Source organism: Tachyglossus aculeatus, chromosome X2, assembly GCF_015852505.1.
Source record: "Tachyglossus aculeatus isolate mTacAcu1 chromosome X2, mTacAcu1.pri, whole genome shotgun sequence".
Lineage (NCBI taxonomy): Eukaryota > Metazoa > Chordata > Mammalia > Monotremata > Tachyglossidae > Tachyglossus > Tachyglossus aculeatus.
Window position 1 is genome coordinate 18,074,278 of NC_052100.1, and position 20,671 is coordinate 18,094,948.

General features: G+C 41.1%; 1 protein-coding gene and 1 non-coding gene across 2 annotated transcripts in view; one reads left to right on the forward strand and one right to left on the reverse strand.

Annotated features, from left to right (window-relative positions):
• The window catches only part of WWOX (WW domain containing oxidoreductase), a 1,164,534-nt gene that overhangs the window by 1,015,399 nt on the left and 128,464 nt on the right, over positions 1–20,671 (forward strand). The gene's annotated exons all lie outside the window — the stretch shown is intronic.
• LOC119949762 lies at positions 9,419–9,556 on the reverse strand. The gene has a single exon (XR_005457299.1). It is a non-coding gene; the product is annotated as a small nucleolar RNA SNORA7 (small nucleolar RNA).

The following is a 20,671-nucleotide window of genomic DNA, read 5'->3' on the forward strand; positions in this document are numbered from 1 at the left end:
ACACTGTACTAAGCACTGGGGTAGAAACAAGATCATCAGGTCCCACATGGGGCTCACAGTCAAAGTAGGAGAGAGAACAGGTACTGAATTCCCATTTGCAGTTGAGGGAATTGAAGCCCAGAGAAGTTTAGTGGCTTGCCCAAGGCCACATGGCAGGCAAGTGGTGGATCCGGGATTAGAACTCATGTCCTCTGACACCCAGGCCCAGGCTCTTTCCACTAGGCCATGCTGCTTCTCTGAATCCTACTGATTGCTCAAATGATAGTCCCTTTGATTTCTCATACTCCTGAAGCATATGCTCCTGAAAACCCACTCCATACTTGATCGCAGTGTGCCATGCTGGTCCGTCTGCTGCAGTTACCTCCCGGTTTCCCATTGAGATGCAATGTGGATGGAGGCTGTGTTTTACTGCATCCTTAAAATATTTCTTCTTCCTTATTAAGTTTTCTATTTTCTTGCCTATTGTATTGTTGAATGGAGTGCTGCCTAGGTATCTGAATTATATGATAGCAGTTAATTCTATATTGCCAGTGAAGAGAAAGATGTGGTTTTATCACCTCTGTAGTTTCATCAGCCTTATATACAGGCCTCAACATCAAATCGCAAACAACAGAGTCCTGGAACAGAAAACAGCACTGAAACTATGCTCAGCTAAGCACAACATGATTTGGTGGGACATGTGAGGAAAATAGATCAGAAGCTTAGAAGGACCTGGTTTCTAATCCTGGCTCTGCTGTGTGACCTTGGGTAAGTCACTTAACTTCTCTGTGCCTTAGTTACCTCATTTGTAAAAAGAGGATTAAGAATGTTAGCTCCATGTGGGATATGGACTGTGTCTAATCTGATTAGGTTGTATCTAACCCCCCGTGCTTAGTACAGTGCCTGGCACATAGTAAGCGCCTAACAAGTACCATGAGAAAAGGTGACAGACCATGTCAAGAGCTTCTGTGTGGTGATCTGTCATGAGGTAACCACAACTAAGGAGGACAGAGGAAACATTTTAGGGACACAGTAAAGCAGAGTCTCAGACAGAAACCTGGGAGACAACTGTGGCAGCCTGACCAGTAGTTTTAGTGTACTTCATAGGTTACATTTGGTCCATCTGATTCAGGAAACCTTTAGATGTACAGCTGAAACTCCATTATTCAGAGTGATTCCCATTTTGAAGCAGTAGACCGAGATAACCACAGGAATCATAGTGCTAAAGCTGGGTGACCTCAAGGTTCTTGCCAACAATGATATCAATGTTGCCATCTGGGTGAACCGTATGTGCCGGATGCCTCCATATATTGTTGTTTGAATAAATGTGGAATAGTTTAATTCCACAAAATGCCTGGATTGGTCTCAGTCCCACACTTTCCGCACCATTGAGTTTTACTGTATGCATGTTTGTGTAGACAACTGCATGTTTCTGGCTTAAAAGGACAGGGTTATGGGATGGTTATAGGTTATCCTAATAAGATGGAAATGATGGACTCTGTTGGAGGAGTGAATTGTAGGGTGTTTTCTTTTTATGATAAGGCAATCAAATGATCCATTATACTTTATCAAGCCACAGTTTATTCCAAGGTTGTGTTGCATTGCTGTTTGTAGGAATAATTGTAAAGCCTTTAGTTTTTCCTGCACAAATGTCTATTCAGATTTAGTTTTCACAAATTACAACCAAAGTGGAGCCAATCAAGTGCAGTACTGGAGTGCTGGGTTTCAGTGATCATACAAGGAAGCAACACTCAAGTGAAAGTTCTGTACCCACAGTATTATTGGACAGCAGAGGAATGACCAATTCAATTTTTTATGAATCTTTAGATTAATTAGTTTTATAATTTGCACAGGAAGCTAATGTAAATGTGTTGCTCCTGCTTGACTTTTTGCTTAATCCTTTGAGTGGTTGTTTAATCTTTTTTATATTAAAATTAAAGCAACTTGGAAGATATGAATATTAATCTAATTATATGCCAATCACTTTAATTTCTTTAATGGTGTATATTTTATAAACTTTACAAATTGGTTTAGGTTGTGGAATGCTTTTAGAGGATTTTGGATTTCATCAGTAAGTGCAATTTAGAGGCTACAAGATTCAGAGGTGCTCTAGTCTGTTTACAGATATGCAGATAGAGCTTTTGTGAACAGATTTTCAAGGTGTGCTTCATGAATTTGCAACTTCTGCTTAGGATGGGAGATTTTTCCAACATGAAACAGCATGGCCTAGTGGGCCTGGAAGTCAGAGACTCTGCCAGTTGCCTGTTGTATGAGCTTGGACAAGTCACTTCATTTCTCTGTGCCTCAGTTTCTTCATCCATAAAGTGGGGATTCAATGCCTGGAGGGGGTTCTTTGTTTTCTTTTGTTTTAATGGTATTTGTTTAGCGCTTATTGTGTGTCAGACACTGTACCTAAGTGCTAGAGAAGATACATGCTAATCAGGGTGGACACAGTCCATGTCCCACATGGGGCTCACAGTATTCACATGGGTGAAGCAGCCTGGTTCAGTGGAAAGAGCACGGGCTTTGGAGTCAGAGGTCATGGGTTCAAATCCTGCCTCTGCCAACTGTCAGCTGTGTGACTTTGGACAAGTCACTTAACTTCTCTGTGCCTCAGTTGCCTCATCTATAAAATGGGGATTAAGACTGTTAGCCCCCTGTGGGACGACCTGATCACCTTGTAACCTCACCAGCGCTTAGAACAGTGCTTTGCACATAGTAAGTGCTTAATAAAAATGCCATTATTATTATTATTATTCATCCCCTGTTCTCCCTCCTACTTAGACTGTGAACCCCAGTGAATTTTGGGAAATGGTCAGCCATCTTGTCAACTGATATTTTCCTTACTTTGTTTTCACTCAATTGCTTTCTGTGAGGGAAAACCTCTTAGTGCTGCTACACATTCAAGGGGATAAAAAGGAGAGGGAGAGAGCACATATCTCAATAACTCTGAATGGACAACACTGTAACTTTAAATTTGATGGCTAAATATAGTAAACTCACCCCAAACTGTCCAGAGTTTTGAGAAAAATGATTGACAGTTAAGCCTTAATAAGTACTTCAAAATACAATTCTAAGCACTGCTATTACTTGCATTGCCAATGAAATACAAAGGCCTGGTTTCTCACATCATACGTGGGTGCCCCTTATTTCACTCTACCTAGCTGTCCTTCGTTTTCAAAGATGATGCTAGTTATCGTGAGGTCTTATCTCTGCATGGGAGTGTAGCTGAAAAAAATCAATGCAGGATTGACGCACCCTCCCACATTATTTACAAGTAAGGATAGATCCTTGTTACCTTAATGGATTTGTCTCTGATTTTGAATCTGCCTCCTGGCATCCCAGTATCCATAATGATAAATAATAGTTACTGTACTTGTTAAGCATTTACTATGTGCCTAGCACTGTTCTAAGCTCTGGGGTAGATATTAGTTCATTCATTCATTCATTCAATCGTATTTATTGAGCACTTACTGTGTGCAGAGCACTGTACAAAGCGCTTGGGAAGTACAAGTTGGCAACATATAGAGACGGTCCCTACCCAACAGCAGGCTCACAGTCTAGAAGGGGGAGATAGACAACAAAACAAGACATATTAACAAAATAAAATAAATAGAATATGTACAAGTAAAATAAATAGAGTAATAAATATGTACAAACATACATACATATATACAGGTGTGGTGGGGAGGGGAAGGAGGTAAGGTGGGAGGGATGGGGAGGGGGAGGAGGGGGAGAGGAAGGAGGGGGCTCAGTCTGGGAAGTCCTCCTGGAGGAGGTGAGCTCTCAGTAGGGCTTTGAAGGGAGGAAGAGAGCTAGCTTTGCTGATGTGTGGAGGGAGGGCATTCCAGGCCAGGGGGAGGACGTGGGCCTGGGGTCGACGGCGGGACAGGCGAGAACGGGGCATAGTGAGGAGATTAGTGGCAGAGGAGCAGAGGGTACGGGCTGGGCTACAGAAGGAGAGAAGGGAGGTGAGGTAAGAGGGGCGAGGTGATGGAGAGCCTTGAAGCCGAGGGTGAGGAGTTTTTGGACACAGTCCCGGTCCCACATGGGGCGCACGCTTTTAATCCCCATTTTACAGTTGAGGTAACTGAGGCCCAGAGAAGTTAAGTGATTTGCCCAAGATCACACAGCAGACATGTGGTGGAGCTGGGATTAAAATCCAGGTCTGACTCCAAGGCCCATGCTCCATTCACTAAGCTATGCTATTTGAAGTGCTTCAAGAACCGCACTTCATGCAGCCTTGCTCCACTAGGCAGGTCAGTCTACTGCAGAGGTCTCCCCACAGTCCATGGCTACATTTCCATTGTTTGATGCTGTGCTTCACTATGTCTTTAAATATTTTCTCTCCCTCTGGGCTTGCCTGTACACTCACCCTTCAACTTTCGGTTCCCATACGACAACTCCTGCTGTCCTCCACTTGCCTCACATGTGGCTCTCAGCAGAGCCATGTTGCTATGATTATTGTTTTGAAGTGAGTTGACTGTGTTCCAAGGCCTCCAAGTTGTTGTTCAACTTGCTTGGCCATTTCATAGTGAGTGTGCTTCACTGGTGATGCTGATGAAAGAGATCCAGGAGTTTTATATGTCTTCTGTGGTAGGTGTAGGTTTCACAGCCATATAGAAGAATGGACTCTGCACAAATCTTGTAGATTGTCAACTTAGCAGGGAGCTTGACTGTTCATTCATTCAGTCGTGTTTATTGAGCACTTACTGTGTGCAGAGCACTGTACTAAGAGCTTGGGAAGTACAAGTCGGCAACATGTAGAGACGGTCCCTACCCAACAATGGGTTCACAGTCTAGTCTAGACTGTTGCCACATGCCACCTTGCAATTCTCAGAAGCCTTTTGTATTCCATTCTCTATCTCATTATCTGTGCATCATTGGACAGGTGGTAGAATTTGGTGTCCGCTTTACATTCTGTGTTGCCTACTTTGAATCCTTTGGGGTGGCCATGCTTTTCATTTTCTTCTGACTTATCGTCAGAACACTGTGCTGTTCATTATCTGCAAAGCACTTCGTAACTCTTTGCGTGTCATCTTGTGTATGTGCCTTGAGCACAACCATCTGCGTAGATCTGTTTCTGAACCACTGTCGAGGGAGTTTTGATAATGTCCATATCCTGTTGAACAGGAAGAGTTTTCCAGTGGATTGGAAGCATATTCCAGCTTGTAAGTCTCTCAGACCAGATGTATCACACAGCCCTGCTTCACTCCAAAGTAATGGAAAATGATTGAACAGGGTTCCTACTCTCTCATCATGGCCTAGTGGGGGGAAGAGCACGGGACCTGGATTCTAATCCCGGCTCCACCACTTGTCTGCTGTGTGACCTTGGGCAAGTCACTTAAATTCTCTGGGCCTCAGTTACTTCATCTGTAAAATGGGGATAAAGACTGTGAGCCCCATGTGGGACATGGACTGTGTCCAACCTGATTAGCTTGTATCTACCCCCAGCGGTTAGAATAGCGTCTGACACTTAGTAGGTGCTTAGAAAATACCTTAAAAAAAAAGACTGGAAGTCAGAGGACCTGGGTTCTAATCCCAGTTTGTGCACTTGCCTGCTATGACATCAGGGGCACGTGTTTTTTCCTCATCTGTAAAATGGTGATTATATAATTGATTTTTTTTCTCCCTCCAACTTAGACTGTGAGCCCCATGTGGGATAGGTACTGTGTCTGACCTAATTATATCTACCCCATTGTTTCGTACAGTGCTGGGCACATAATAGGCATTTAACAACCTCCACAACTAAACACCTGTCATGGTATAGCCTAGAGATCTTGGTGAATTTCTTAGGACAACTGCATAGTGGAAAGAGCCTGGGCTTGGGAGTCAGAGGCTGTGGGTTCTAATCCTGGCTCTGCCACTTGTCTGCTGTGTGACCTTGGGCAATCCACTTCACTTCTCTGGGCCTCAATTACCTCATCTGTAAAGTGGGGATTAAGACTGTGAGCCTCATGTGGGGCTAGTCGTGGGGCTAGTACAGGTGGGGCTACTACATGTATTACCCTGTATCTACCCCAGCACTTAGAACAGTGCTTGGCGCATCGTAAGTGCTTAACAAATACCATAATTATTATTATAATTGTTTGAGCCCTCATATCTGTTGATGATGTCTTATGAGGCCATGGTGACCAACTAACCAGCATCTTCTCTATAAAGCCTTTCTTATTCTGAAAAACAGCTACGTTTCCCCTTAAACTTTTCTTCTCCAAGCTAAAAAAAACCAACCCTGTCTTTTTTGCCTGAGGAACAATCCCTTTGCTTGCCTCAGAGGAACAATCCTAGAGAATGCAACAACAGATGATAAGCATTAGAAAGTACAATGTATTGATATTTACCAAAACTCAGCCTTCCACTAAAGTGGGTCTGCTTGGGCCAGTTCCTCAAACTTTTTCAGGTGTGTATGACAGAAGTTACAGCAAGTTTTGATTGCAAGGGAATAAGATCCCTAAGCAGCTTGCTAAGATTTAAGGAATAAATCAAATGGGATCTACTCAGGCTGAGCTACTCTTCCATAGCTGAGTTTTCCCAGTATTATAGCTGGGCAGATTTGAAGACAATCAATCAATCGTATTTATTGAGCACTTACTGTGTGCAGAGCACTGTACTAAGCGCTTGGGAATTACAAGTTGGCAACATATAGAGACAGTCCCAACCCAACAGTGGGCTCACAGTCTAGAAGGGGGAGACAACTGAATTCTGGGGCCATCTATGAAGGTTCCATAGAAATAAGAACAAGGGGTCTGTCTTTATTATGTTGTAATGATGGATGCTTATAGGACATCATGAGAAAGAGATACTTTTGGAAGCATGTCAGGATGAGGGTGGGTCACCGTTTGGTGTGTCATTTCAGCAGTTTCTGAGCATATTGAGTCGGAAAAAAATACTTCAAAATAAGGCACTACTTCAAGGCTTTAATGTAATTCACGTCAACATTAAACGATGGCTATAACATATTAATCTTTTATTCAGACATTACTCGAGGCATGAGTCTTTATCAGTATTTATCTTTACATTAAACATTGTTTTTTCTTTTCAAATGACACTCTGCCTTAATGCAGAATTCTATCCTAATTTATTTCAGTAGAGGCCTAAACAGGCGGGAGGATTATATAGCGATAATTGCATTTGCAAGAAATTGATTTCATCCTAAAACTGTATGAATGTGCTATTACAATTTGTTGTCCTACAGACATCCATTGTTTAACCATAAAATATATTATGAAAGACACAATTATGTGGAGGCCTTTAATCTAGTGTACAATTGCTTAAGTATTTACATTAACTATATTGTCAGCTTGCTATTCTTAACTACCTTAACTCTCCAATTTGCATATGAAATCAAAGGCATAAAGTATAAAACAAGTATAGATCCCTATATCACCAATTGCTTATTTCATTATGCAGGAATGTAGGTGTTAGAAACCAGAAAAAAATGAATAGCATTTCAATATCAAAAAATGTGTTGACTGACTAGACTTTCCCAGTTTATTGAAGAGTTTTCCATCATTATATTTATTTGGAATGTAGTTGGGAGTGGTTGGCTGAAAATATGGATGTTAATCTTACTCTTAATTTGTTCAGGGTTCTTTTGAGAAAAAGTGTCTTTTGTAGAACTCTTAAGTTTATTCTCTGTGAAAGCTTGTCCTTGGCAATGATTTATTGATTGACTAGATTGCATTTTATTCTTTTACTTTATGCTCAAGTTGATGAAACAAATGAATCAAATCAGAACAAAACCATTTTGAATTCTGGCTATAAACCAGACATTAGCTATTTTCATCCACTGCACCACGTGTTGTTTTCTTAGGTGAAAAATTAGAAGGTTCAATTTCTGCTCTGGATAGTTTTTCTCGAACTTTGTACGATTCCATCAGCAGTAATAGCCAGAAATTGTATGGGGGAAATGCAGCATACTGCATTGCTAATTCTGCCAACAGCACAGCTCGTGCAGACTGGCACCAGTTTGACAGCGCATTCTACTCTTTGATTTGATTTTTGGCCAGCTGGCCTTTCACCTCTTAGACTTTCAAAAAATAAAGAGCTCATCTGATGTGGCCATCTTTACCTTCTAATAATGTCACCAAATAGATGAAAGGTAAACTGAAAGCATAAGGCATGACTGCTGAAGCAATCTGCAAAATTAAACTGAAGCAATCTGAAAATTAGTCTGCATTCTGAAACTCATCTCCAGATAGGCTTTGATTGTTCTTTACCAGCATCATATTTGCTTTATTAGAGAAGAAATGCATTTTTCATCCTTGGGGAATTCAGAAAAAGTGAAGATGCGCCCCCTGCCCCTGCCCTCTCAAATTTACCATTGACCAATATCTTAGAAAAATTCGGCAGAGGACTTCTAGAGCTTTTACTAGATGATAATAATAATGATTATGGTATTTGTTAAGTGCTTACTATGTGCAAAGCACTGTTCTAAGTGCTTGGGAGGTTACAAGCTGATCAGGTTGTCCCACGGGGGTCTCACAGTTTTAATCCCCATTTTACAGATGAGGTAACTGAGGCACAGAGAAGTTAAGTGACTTGCCCAAAGTCACACAGCTGACAGTTGGAGGAGCCGGGATTCGAACCCATGACCTCTAACTCCAAAGCCCATGCTCTTTCCACTGAGCCACGCTGCTTGTCCAGCTGCTACTACTACTACTGCTACTGCTACTACTACTACACACTGCTACTAGATCCTTTTTATTACCTAACTTTCACAGTAATTTGCAATCCTAACTTCATTTAATGAGATCATCAGTACCATTGTGTGAATGGCGTTAATCTGCACACTTCCTATAGGTTGGAGATATTTATGTTTTTATAGGTGACTATTTTCCTTAGCAGCACTGGGATAGTGTTGTCTGTCTGTTGTGTACTTGTGGTTGTTGCCATTAGTTTTTTCAAAGGATAAAAATTATTTTGGATTCTTAACCGTCCCTGGGTACAGAAGGGGCATATGTGAAACTGCCTCTTCACTTAAAATTTTAGCTCCAACCTAATGCCCTCAAAATAAATCACTGATCTGCCCTATCACTTGAGAAGTAAATACATTTCAATTTCTCAATCAATCAATCAATGCTATTTATTGAGCACTTACTGTGTTCAGGGCACTGTACTTAGCACTTGTCTTATTCTGTGGAGTCGTCTCCGACCCATAGCGACACAATGGACACATCTCACCCAGAACAGCCCACCTCCAGCTTCAATCGTTCTGGTAGTGTATCCATAGAGTCGTCTCCGACCCATAGCGACACAATGGACACATCTCACCCAGAACACCCCACCTCCAGCTGCAATCGTTCTGGTAGTGTATCCATAGAGTTTTCTTGGTAAAAATACAGAAGTGGTTTACCATTGCCTTCTTCCATGCAGAAAAACTGAGTCTCCACCATCAACACTCTCCCATGCCACTGCTGCCCAGCACAGGTGAGTTTTGACTCGTAGCAGATGGCCTTCAGCTCGCTAGCCACTGGCCAAGCTAGGAATGGAATGGATAGGCCTCTGCTTGACTCTCCCTCCCATAGTCAAGGCTGGTAGAGTACTGGAAACTCTCCAGGAGTGATCCTGAGAGGGGTGTACTTAGCACTTGGAAGAGTGCAGTACAATAAAATTTGTAGACATGATCTCTGTTCTCAAGGAACTTGCAGTTTAGTATAATATTCCTTTTTATTAATATAATGGTCTCTTCTGGTGATACTTTTAAGCATCCCTCAGTGGTCACTATTTAGATTGAGGGGCTGAGGGAGGCAAGTATAAAAACTTGGCTTCCACCAGAAAAGGAGCAGAGCATTTGTGAAAAAATCACTCCCATTCAAAGTTCGGGATACTCACCAGTGCCACACAGTATAAATCACAGTGCAAACTGTCTGATTATACCCTGCAGGGAGATAGACTGTTTGTTTATGGGTCTCTTCACCAAGCATTTAGGAATAATCTGATATAAAGCAGCAGGGGAGGAGAGTAATGACAACTTCAAATTAGTTTAATGAATGTTTACATTTACAAAAAGCTTTTCTACAAACCTGGAAATGTCAAGTGACAGTTTCCTCTCCTTTTTTCACTGGAAGAGGAGACCTAACTTTTGTAGCAACCAGAAAAAGTCTGAATTAACTCTTTCAGCAGCAATGTAAAACCCAAGTACCTTTTGTTTACACTGCAATTTTAGAATCATTGTACTCAGACCCGATAGTATTTACATTAGAAACACTGACTTGGAGCTTGGAACACATCTGTTTTAAGTCAACTTATACTCAATCCAGGAAAAAATAAATTTCTAGATCTCCACCTGTTCGAGAGGTCAGTTATACACACCAAATAGTCTTAGAACCCTGATAGGGTACAGATGAAGAGAATATTTTTAACCGGGGCCCAGCAAGGAAATTGCCCATTGATTGTAAAAAAGGAAGATGAAAGTTGATGCACCATTAGGTGGTTTTTAGTTTTATGTTGTTAAAAACCACCACAAATTATTGTGGTAGACTTGTAGGTTTTCATTTTTCATTTCCAATAAAAAATACTTAATTTACATGTGGAGGGGGGTGTCAAAAAATGCATTGTAGATTAGAAACCAAATTTGCATTTCAAGTATGGTTGGTAGAATTTGTCATTTCTGCTTTTCCTATTGGTGTTTATGCAGTACGTTGTTTATAGGTAGGTCTACATTTGGTTTTCTCAAGCTTTTTCATGTACCATATGCCTGCATCTCAACCTACAGGTTGCCACCCTGGCTGCAGAATTTTCCACATGGTGTTTTAGCTAAAGAAACAACCTGAAGATTATATGTCCTTTGCAGGTGCAGGATGGCCAGAGTCTTCAAAGTAGGTCCAGGCTTTGGGTCTTTTCCAAGTCCCAAATGTCATGAAAGTTGATCACAAAAATTGAATAGCAGAAAGGCCTAGTGGAAAGAGCATGGGTCTGGGAATTGGAGGACCCCGGTTCTAATCCTGCCTGTTGCGTGACCTTGGGCAAGACACTTATCTTCTCTGTGCCTCAGTTTCCTCATCTGTAAAATGAGGATTCAATGTCTATATTCCCTCCTTTAGACTATGATATTCATGAGGGACAGGAACTTAGTCTGACTTGGTTAACTTGTATCTACCCCAGCTCTTAGAACACTACTTGATGCACTGTAAGTGCTTAACAAATGCCATAATATAATTAAAATAAATAATAATAGCATTCTTCTTTGTGGCATTCCTTAATTATCATCAATCAATCAATCAATCATATTTATTGAGTGCTTACTGTGTGCAGAGCACTGTACTAAGCGCTTGGGAAGTACAAGTTGGCAACATATAGAGATAGTCCCTACCCAACAGTGGGCTCACAGTCTAAAGAGGTCCCTTGTCCAACGCTGGGCCTGTCTGTGTACTGTACTCTGGTTGTTCTGCTACGAAAGAGATTCCAGCCATTTAGAAAGCTGATGTTTTCCTATTTCTAGTGCAGGCACAGTCCATACATAATCACCCACATGAAGAAATAGGTGTTACTCAACTAAGGTCCTTGCTGCACTCGGCTGATAATTCCCCTCTTGTCCCCTGAAGTCACTTGTTCGCCCTAATTTCTATTCACTGATGCTTAGTAAATGCAAAACATCCAGCTAATACCAGTAAATCTGCTAAACCAGATGACTGGTAGCTAACTTTTACACCACTTGGGGAATCACTGTTTAATTATCTCTAGAAATTATCTGTAGAGGAGTCCCGTGCATAGATCATAGGCAGGAAATGTGTTTGTTTATTGTTATACTGTACTCTCCCAGGCACTTACTACAGTGCTCTGCACACAGTAAGCACTCAATAAGTATGATTGACTGACTGACTGCCTTTAAAGCCAAATTTAAAAATTATCTTTAAGAAAAATGCACACATTGTGTTTCACCTTTGAAAAGAATGGTATTTGTTAACCTGGTACTCCTTTACATTACAATGTAGATTCAGACCCAAACATAGCACAGCTGACATGATCTTTTCAGCATGATAGACAAAGAAGTTCAGAGCCCTACTAAAATCACATCTCCTCCAAGAGGATTTCCCTGATTAATTCTTCACTTCCCTGACCAAGTCTTAATTTTCCCTATTGGGGCTCCCTTCTGCATCACCCATGCACTTGGATCTGTTTCCTTTAAGCAATTTGATATTCAGCCCAGCTCCACAGCACCTACGTACATATCCATCTGTAATTTATTTTTATGTTTGTTTCTCCCTCTAGACTGTACGCTTCTTGTGGGGAGGGATTGTGTCTACCTATTCTACTGTGTTGCACTCTTCCTAGCACTTAGTAAAGTGCTCTGCTCACAGTAAGAGCTTGATAAATACCAGTGATAGAGAGTTTGATTGATTGCTGGTAGAAAACTTCAGTTGTGTGGGGGGTTTATTTGGTCACCTTTAGGCTTATTGTCAGTCCAAAGTTTTGTATGGATTTCGAGCAGTTTATACTCTTCATGTGTGTGTGCATGCACACAAGTATGCACTTCGAACAGTCATCAGCATATTAAGTACAACAACACAACAAGGGACAAACTTTTTGTAGGTCCAGTGTGGCCAGGACTGTGGCTTCTGTGCTGGACTTTTCAGTCACAGACACACTTAGAAGTGAATTTCACTATTGGTTGTGTCTTTGAGAGAAAAGGACAGCTTTATATGCATATGCATGCATGGGCATACACATGCACATATGTATATATGTGTGTCAACTTTTAATACCTCTCAGAAAACTGTCTGAAAGACTTTCAGTTGAGATTGAGGTTTTCCTGTGGAACAGGAATGAAAAATGGCCATCCCATTTGCAGCAATGGCAGAATAGCATTCAAATCAAATTTTGGATTGTCGCTTTCATCTGTAATGAGTGTTAAAGTGAGGGAAACCTTCTGCAAGAAAAATCTGTTGAGCATCAGTAAGATGTACAAGATTTCCATAGTCAGAATCTAATTTTATTATAAATTATTACCCAACAATCTGAATAAAAGGTGCCTGCAGAGAATAGGTCCTTCAATACCACTTAAGCAATTCTTACATTTCCAAAGCAGTTCTATTTTCCCACATGCACATTAGATTTGTGACTATATTTTTCAAATTTTATCCCACTTTTGGGAATAACCATTCAATAGGCAATGTTATTTTTTGAGTGCTCGCTGAGCAGTTTGGAAAGTGCTGCTTGTTCTTGGAAGTTTAGATGGTGGACGAGAAGTACTAATTCTCCACCTTTCCCTGCTCCCATTGTATTGTACTTTCCCAAGCGCCTACTACAGTACTCTGCACACAGTAAGTGTTTAATAAATACGATCAAATGAATGAATGAATATTGCATAGGGTTTTAGAAACCACAGGCAGAGGTGAAACCGGGGTCTCTGGTGTGTGGGCCTGTAAGTGGGAAAGCTTTGCATGCAATGAATTCCTCATGTCCTGCTGCATTTTATGTGACTGCTGTTAGGGAGACAGCACCCCATCCTACCTCTAAGGCTCTGCCTGCTGGGGACAGTGTCTGACCTGATGAGCTTGGGTCAACCAATCAATCCATCAATAATATTTATTGAGCATTTAGCACTGGACTAAGAGCTTGGGAGAGTACACTGCCTTTATGCATTGCCCTAGAATATGGATTTGTACCCTTTATTTATCCCACCCTCAGCCCCACAGCACTTAAGTACAAATCCATGATTCTTTTTTTTTTATTAATGTCTTTCTCCCCATCTCGACTGTAAGCTCCTTGTGGGTTGGGAACAACTCTGTCGTGTACTACTCTCCCAAATTCTTAGTACAGTATACTGCACTTAATTAGTGCTCAATAAATATGATTGATTGGTAGATACATTCCCTGCACCCCAGGAGCTGATAGTCTAGAGGGGAAGACAGACATTAAAATAAATTTCCAATATGTACATAAGTGTTCAACAAATATGATAGATTCATTAATTGCTTGATACATGTAGGCTCTTCGAGGGTAGGGAGTGCATCTTTTACTTCTGTTGTGAGTTTCCAAGCAAGTAGTATAGTGTTCCTAACATTGTAGTCACCAATTTAATGCCGAATTTCTTGATGTTGGTGCTGGCTTTAGTTTCTAGGTACACGCACATGATCATTTAACATCATTTTGGAGGTAAGCCTTTGCTTTCAGGGTCTCTCTACCAATGAAGCTTAGGGTCGATGAAGCACCTGGAGTGGAATTAGGCTCTAACTCCTATTTATCAAAATCCTGCTAGGCAGGGTATCTGCTACCCTTTTGGCTATCTTTGTGCCCAGAATATAAAGAAAACCCCAGCAGGTAGCATCTGCCTGATAGTAAATATGATGAATATCATTTGGAGATGCCAGTGCCTTTACACGCTCTGTGCAGACAGTGTAAACTTCACATTAATCTTGACCATGCTGTGTTATGACCGGAAAATATTAGCATCAATAAAAGAGCCAAATGATTGGGAACAAATTCAAAATAGCTTTGTTTCACAGACAGACAGGATCTTCTTGTGTTAAACTCTAGTTTAACAATGTTTTACATCTTTGTCTCATTCACTCATTATTGTAGTCATTCATATCTATGTAAACCTGAGCAACTTTCAGCAGAATTATTTATTTCAGTTTATTGGCAAGAGGGGATCCCGTAGAAACAACCTTTTTTATGAGCTGTTCTCAAGTGATTACACAGTACTAATGAGAATTTCACCATTATCAACCACTTATGAAAGTGAGAAGTTTCTACATTGAAAATAAAGAAAATGTGAACCTTTCCAAGTTCAGATGAATAGAACAGAGTTAATGGAATAAAGGATGCCTGTTTTTGGTATGACTGTAAATATATTAATATTTATTAATGATGGCATTTATTAAGTGCTTACTATGTGCAAAGCACCAAGCACTGGGGAGGTTACAAGGTGATCAGGTTGTCCCACGGGGGGCTCACAGTCTTAATCCCCATTTTACAGATGAGGTAACTGAGGCACAGAGAAGTTAAGTGACTTGCCCAAAGTCACACAGCTGACAATTTGTGGAGCCAGGATTTGAACCCATGACCTCTGACTCCAATGCCCGAGCTCTTTCCACTGAGCCACCCTGCTTCTCTAAATGATTGTGTGCTTTGGTAAAGGGGAGTTATGATCAGGCAATAAAATTTTGGGTTCACCTAGGTGTTGATGTAGCAACTTTGTCTAATCTGGCCAATATAAATGGAAATTGAAGCTAGGTCTGTGTGTGAATCTGGCCTAGGTGTAGTCGTAGTAGTAATAGCATTTATTGAGCTCCCACTCAGTACAATGCACTGTGCTCAGCGCTTGGGAAGTATAGAACAAAGAAGTGACACATTCTCAGCCCACAAAGAGCTTCCATTCTAGTGGGGGGAGACAGATATAAAAAGGTTTATGAACAGAGTACTGAAATAAATAACTGCATATAAATTGAATAAACATATACATAAATGCCAAAGATGGGTATAGATAAGAGCCTAGAAATGGCTGATGAATTTATACAACTTGGAGTGATGGGAATTAATCAGGAAAGGCTTCTTGAAGGAGGTGGGATTTTAGGAGGACTTTGGATGGGTGGGAGGTTTGTGTTTTGATTGATTTGGAGAGGAAGGGAGTTGCAATCTGGGGAAGAGTGGGAGAGAGGATAAAGGAAAGAGAGGTGAGAGTGAAGCACAGTTAGAAGATTAGTTCAGAAGGAGTGTTGACAGTGAGTTGGGAAGAAGCGGGTGTAAAGAGCAGACATTTAGGTTGGAGTGAGTTCGTGGAGAGCCTTGAAATCAACTGTGAGGAATTTTTGCTTGGTGCAGAAGAACACAGGAAGCCTGTGAAAGGTTTTGAGGAGGGGAGAGACGTTGGTTGAGTGAATCTTCTAGAAAATGTATATGCTTTTATTTCATTATCTCCTCATGGGCAGGGATCTTGTCTACCAACTGTATTGTGCTTTTCAAAGTGCTTTAATACAGTGCTCTGCACACAGTAAGTGCTCAGTAAATATAGTTGATTATCTCTAGCTATCTAGATAGACATGTTTACCTATATAAATATATCTGTGCCTGTTGTTTATATTCCTATCCGTTTGTGTGGGTGTATTGGAGAAGGCATATGTGAAATTGACACTCCGTTCCATACCCTGCATGTTAACACAGTCTCTTAAGTGGATGCTTTTGTCACTTGCAGCACATGTAGCTCTTTTCTAATCTGCCTTGATCTGTTTCCTGCTCCTGTCTCCATAGAGTCTGTGGCTGTCTGTAATACCAGATAGTTTTTTCTGCATTCTGGGCTTGCTGATGCCCCTTTTCAGTTCATCATACCACAACTGCTTGGATGGTCCACCTCCATCTATTATTCTCACTTGTCCTGTCAAGCAAAACTGTGTTGTTAAGGACATTTCTTTAATGCTGGCAAGTTGACTGCACTCCAGGATCTCATTATTGATGATCTTGTCTTGTTATTTGACGTTGACTATGACTCTCAAGTGATGCTAATGATTCTGCCAAAGAAGCTGAATGTGCCTTCAGAGGAAGCTCCAGGTATTCCAGACACAGCTTTGTAAGACCCATAACTTGGTCTGTAGTTTAATACCCCATTGTCACCAAATTTTGTCTTCCCATCGCCCAAGGTACATCTTGGTCATTCTTGATTTGGTTTTGTTCACTGTCTAGCCACGTATCCTTGGATAGTGAACTGCCTAGGTAGAAGAATTCAGTAACAACATTCTGTTCTGTGTTGCCGATGATAACCCTAAATTGCGTTTAGGGTGGCTGAGTCTTTGTCATACTTCTACATACCGTGTAACACTGCACTGGCTCTCTGGAGCATTTCACACTTGCCTGTCTTCTTGTACTATGTGCAGCTCCTGAATACCTTTTTCAAATACTTTCAGTGATACTGATAGACTGTTAAGTTGGTAGAGTTTTCTCTACTTCTCAAAATCCTCCACTGGCTCACTGGATCTCTACACAAGCAAAAACTCCTCACGCTCAGCTTCGATACTTCCAGGGTATCAACTAACTCATCCCACCTTACACATCTGCACTTTTCATCCACTACCCCCCTTCTCTGCTCTCTTCACTCCTCTCACTGCTATCTGGACCTTACTCTCGCTTCTCCAACCTTCATCCCCTTGCCTACACAATTCCCCTGGCCTGGAAGTTCCCCTTTCCCCAAATCTGGAAGGGCATAGTGCCCCCCATGTTCAGTATCCTTTTAAAATCCTACGTCCTCCAGCAAGACTTCCCTGACTAATCCTCAGCATCACAAGTCGTATACACCCAACCTGAACAGTGTGTGTGTGTATGTGTGTGTGTGTATGTGTGTGTGTGTGAGAGAGATATTGTCTATATATAAAATTCAATTGAACATTCAGCTATTTCCTTTGATTACTCTATAAGTATATTTATGTCCACCTCCCCCCTTAGAGCATAAGCTCCTTGTGGGAAGAGAACACTTAGTAGAGCGCATTGCACCCAGTGGGCACTCAATAAATATCATTTCTGCTACTATTATTACTACTAATAATAATTGTGGTATTTGGTAAGCGCTTACTATGTGCCAGGCACAGTATTAAGCGCTGGGGTGGATACAAGCAAATCAGGTTGGACACAGTCCCTGCCCCATGTGAGGCTCAGAGTCTCGACCCCATTTTATAGATGAGGTAACTGAGGCTCAGACAAGTGAAGTGACTTGCCCAAGGTCACACAGCAGACATGTGGTGGAGCCTGGATTAGAACCCATGACCTTCTAACTCCCAGAACTGTGCTCTATCCACCACACCATCCTGCTTCTACTACTACTACTCTGGACAGGAAGCATACTCTAGTTTCAGCTTCCAGGTCCGTCCCTCAGCCTATCCTCAGTAGATTGAACGGGACTGACTCTACCACACATCTCTCCTTTACCCTGATTGTGATGGGGAAAGGAACAAGCATAGCATGTTTACTTGACCAATCACACCACTGTAGAATTGCTTTAAGAATTTGGTAAACTTTACAGGGTGGCCAAACTTCCTTAGTAGTTGAAAGAGCCCAGTCAACGATGTTAATTTTTTTTAAAGTTTCTTACATGATGTAGACATCTTGATAGTGATCTCTGTAATTTTACAACATCTCTCATGCTACAGAAATCATGTTGGCTGTGCTTAGTTTGGTTCTTGACCTGCACTGTGATTCAGGGAATACATGGTTAAAGATATTCTTATTGCTTTTCAACAACCAATATTTAATGTGTACGTTTTTCGTAAAGATAAATTGGAAGACCTGGTGAGATTTTTACTAGACCTAGGCACTGGATTTTCCTAGAGATAATTAAGCAGTGATTCCCCAAGTGATGCAGAGTTACCTAAACCTTTTTCTGGACCAGTCAGCTGGTTTAGCGCAATTCACTGGTATTATCTACATATTTTGCTTTTACTAAGTATTACTGTATAGAAACTGGGGCAAACAAATGCTTTAGGGGACAAGGAAGGAATTATCAGCCAAGTGCAGCAAGGACCTTAGTTTAGTAACAACCATTTCTTCATGTAGGTGATAATGGGTGAACTCCACCTGAACTGTATCCGGTACTGAAATGATCAGATCTCTGTTAAAGCACAGCTTTTGGTATTGTCTGGGAAGGAGCTCGCAGGTGGTTTGGGAAAGATCAAGGTAATTCTGGGAATGGTGGTGATTGTTATTGTGCTAGAACGTTGACTTAGTAAATCCCCAAACTTTCAGTGTAGTAAATAGTGTGGTAAATAATTTTAGTGTGGTAAGTAAATGATAAAAGACCAGAACAGGCTACCAGGTGAGGTTGGAGAGTCTCCATCCCTGCAGATTGTTAAGGAAAAATTAGACACCTTCCTGTTCTTCATCAATCATTCAATCAATCTCATTTATCGAGTGCTTACTGTGTGCAGGGCACTGTACTAAGTGCTTGAGGGAGTACAATATAACAGAGTTGTTAGGCACATTCCCTGCCTAGAGCTTAAATTCTAGAGGGGGAGACAGAATTATTAAAAATAAATTATGGATATGTACATAATTGCTGTAGGAGGGGTGAATAAAAGGTTCAAATCCAAGTGCAAGAGTGACTTAGAGGGGAGTGGGAGAAGAGGAAATGAGGGCCTCATGGTTAGACCATTCACTGTCCGGAGCCTGGGCTGGACCAGATGACCTCTTGAGTTTTTTTAACATTTCATGGTTCTCTGACTCTGGTTCTAATTTGTTTTGCCAGATTATTTGCTTCTAATGCAAAATTCTGGTTTCCTCCTTAAATCTCTCTAAGAGGAATGGACAGACTTTCATTGTCTTCCTACTTTGACAAATCAACAACTGCTTTTTTTTTAATGGTATTTGTTAAGCGCTTACTATGTGCAAAGCACTGTTCTAAGCGCTGGTCAAATAGGCACTTATTTCCCTACCTTAATTTTGCTTTGATTGTGTATGTCTTCCCTTCATTCTGAATGGACATACCATATCCACAATCAAAGCGGAATCAAAGGCCATTGCACTCTGTCATTTTATGCTGCTTATGTATCTTTACATTGCATACTAATAATAATAATGATGGCATTTATTAAGTGCTTACTATGTGCAAAGCACTGTTCTAAGCGCTGGGGAGGTTACAAGGTGATCAGGTTGTCCCACGGGGGGCTCACAGTCTTAATCCCCATTTTACAGATGAGGTAACTGAGGCACAGAGTAGTTAAGTGACTTGCCAAAAGTCACACAGCTGACAGTTGGCAGAGCCGGGATTTGAACCCATGACCTCTGACTCCAAAGCCCATGCTCTTTCCACTGAGCCACGCTGCTTCTCTTACTAGCAATACTTGCAATTACTTTCTATGTGTGACCTTCCTATTTATTCCTTTGGCTCCCTATTCCCTCTGAATTGATGAACTTGGCTAAGGAAGTTTCTTACCATTAGAAAATGAGTGACAATAACTCTTCTTCTAACCCTTCCTGCAGTCCTGCTTCTCCAAAGCTCCAACCCATTTTCTCTGTGCTATAAAGCTAGCTTGGTTAGGTCTTTGAAGCCTTTATGAGAAGCCCAACAATTTGCCATCCTGATATCTTATTGCTCTTTTTCAGCCTTTCAAAGAAATTGGATGCAGTAAACTTTATTCAAGGATTTTCATAAATTAAATCACACCAGTGGCCTTTTTGGGTAAGGTAAACATCATTTCCACAGTCAAAATTAGCTCAGGAGGTGGGACCAGGTCATAAGTCCTGGAGAAGCAAAAGTCAGGCAAGGGAGAGAGACAGAGGAAAAAAAGCAGGAGCAGCAAGCGTGGTGCTTAATTTAGTAATGAAGTAGATGTCAGGGTTCAAGTGATATAGTTGATTTTGTATTTGAAATTTGTAATATCTCTGAATATACAGTGGTCTTAGTTTCATTATTACCGAGATCAATATTACAGCTAAACATTGTCTTAATTTGATATGAAAGAGCAGACTACAAATGCAGGATGGTATTTACAGCATCTAAGTGTTCTACAAATCTAAAATATAGGTTTTATTTTTACTTCTTCCCAGAGGTGAATGGCCACCCACAAAGGTGCTGGTGAACCCAGGTAACCCTTGGCACAAATTTTGTACTGGACACACAGAGGGTGAGCCATGCATAGATAGATGGATACCCACTGGCACCTTTCTTAAAGCACCTATCTGCCAATCCTTCTGTCATTTCTGTCCTTCTCTGGACCCTCCTTAGGTTTTCCTCATCCCTTAAAAATTGTGCTGATCAAAGCTTGGC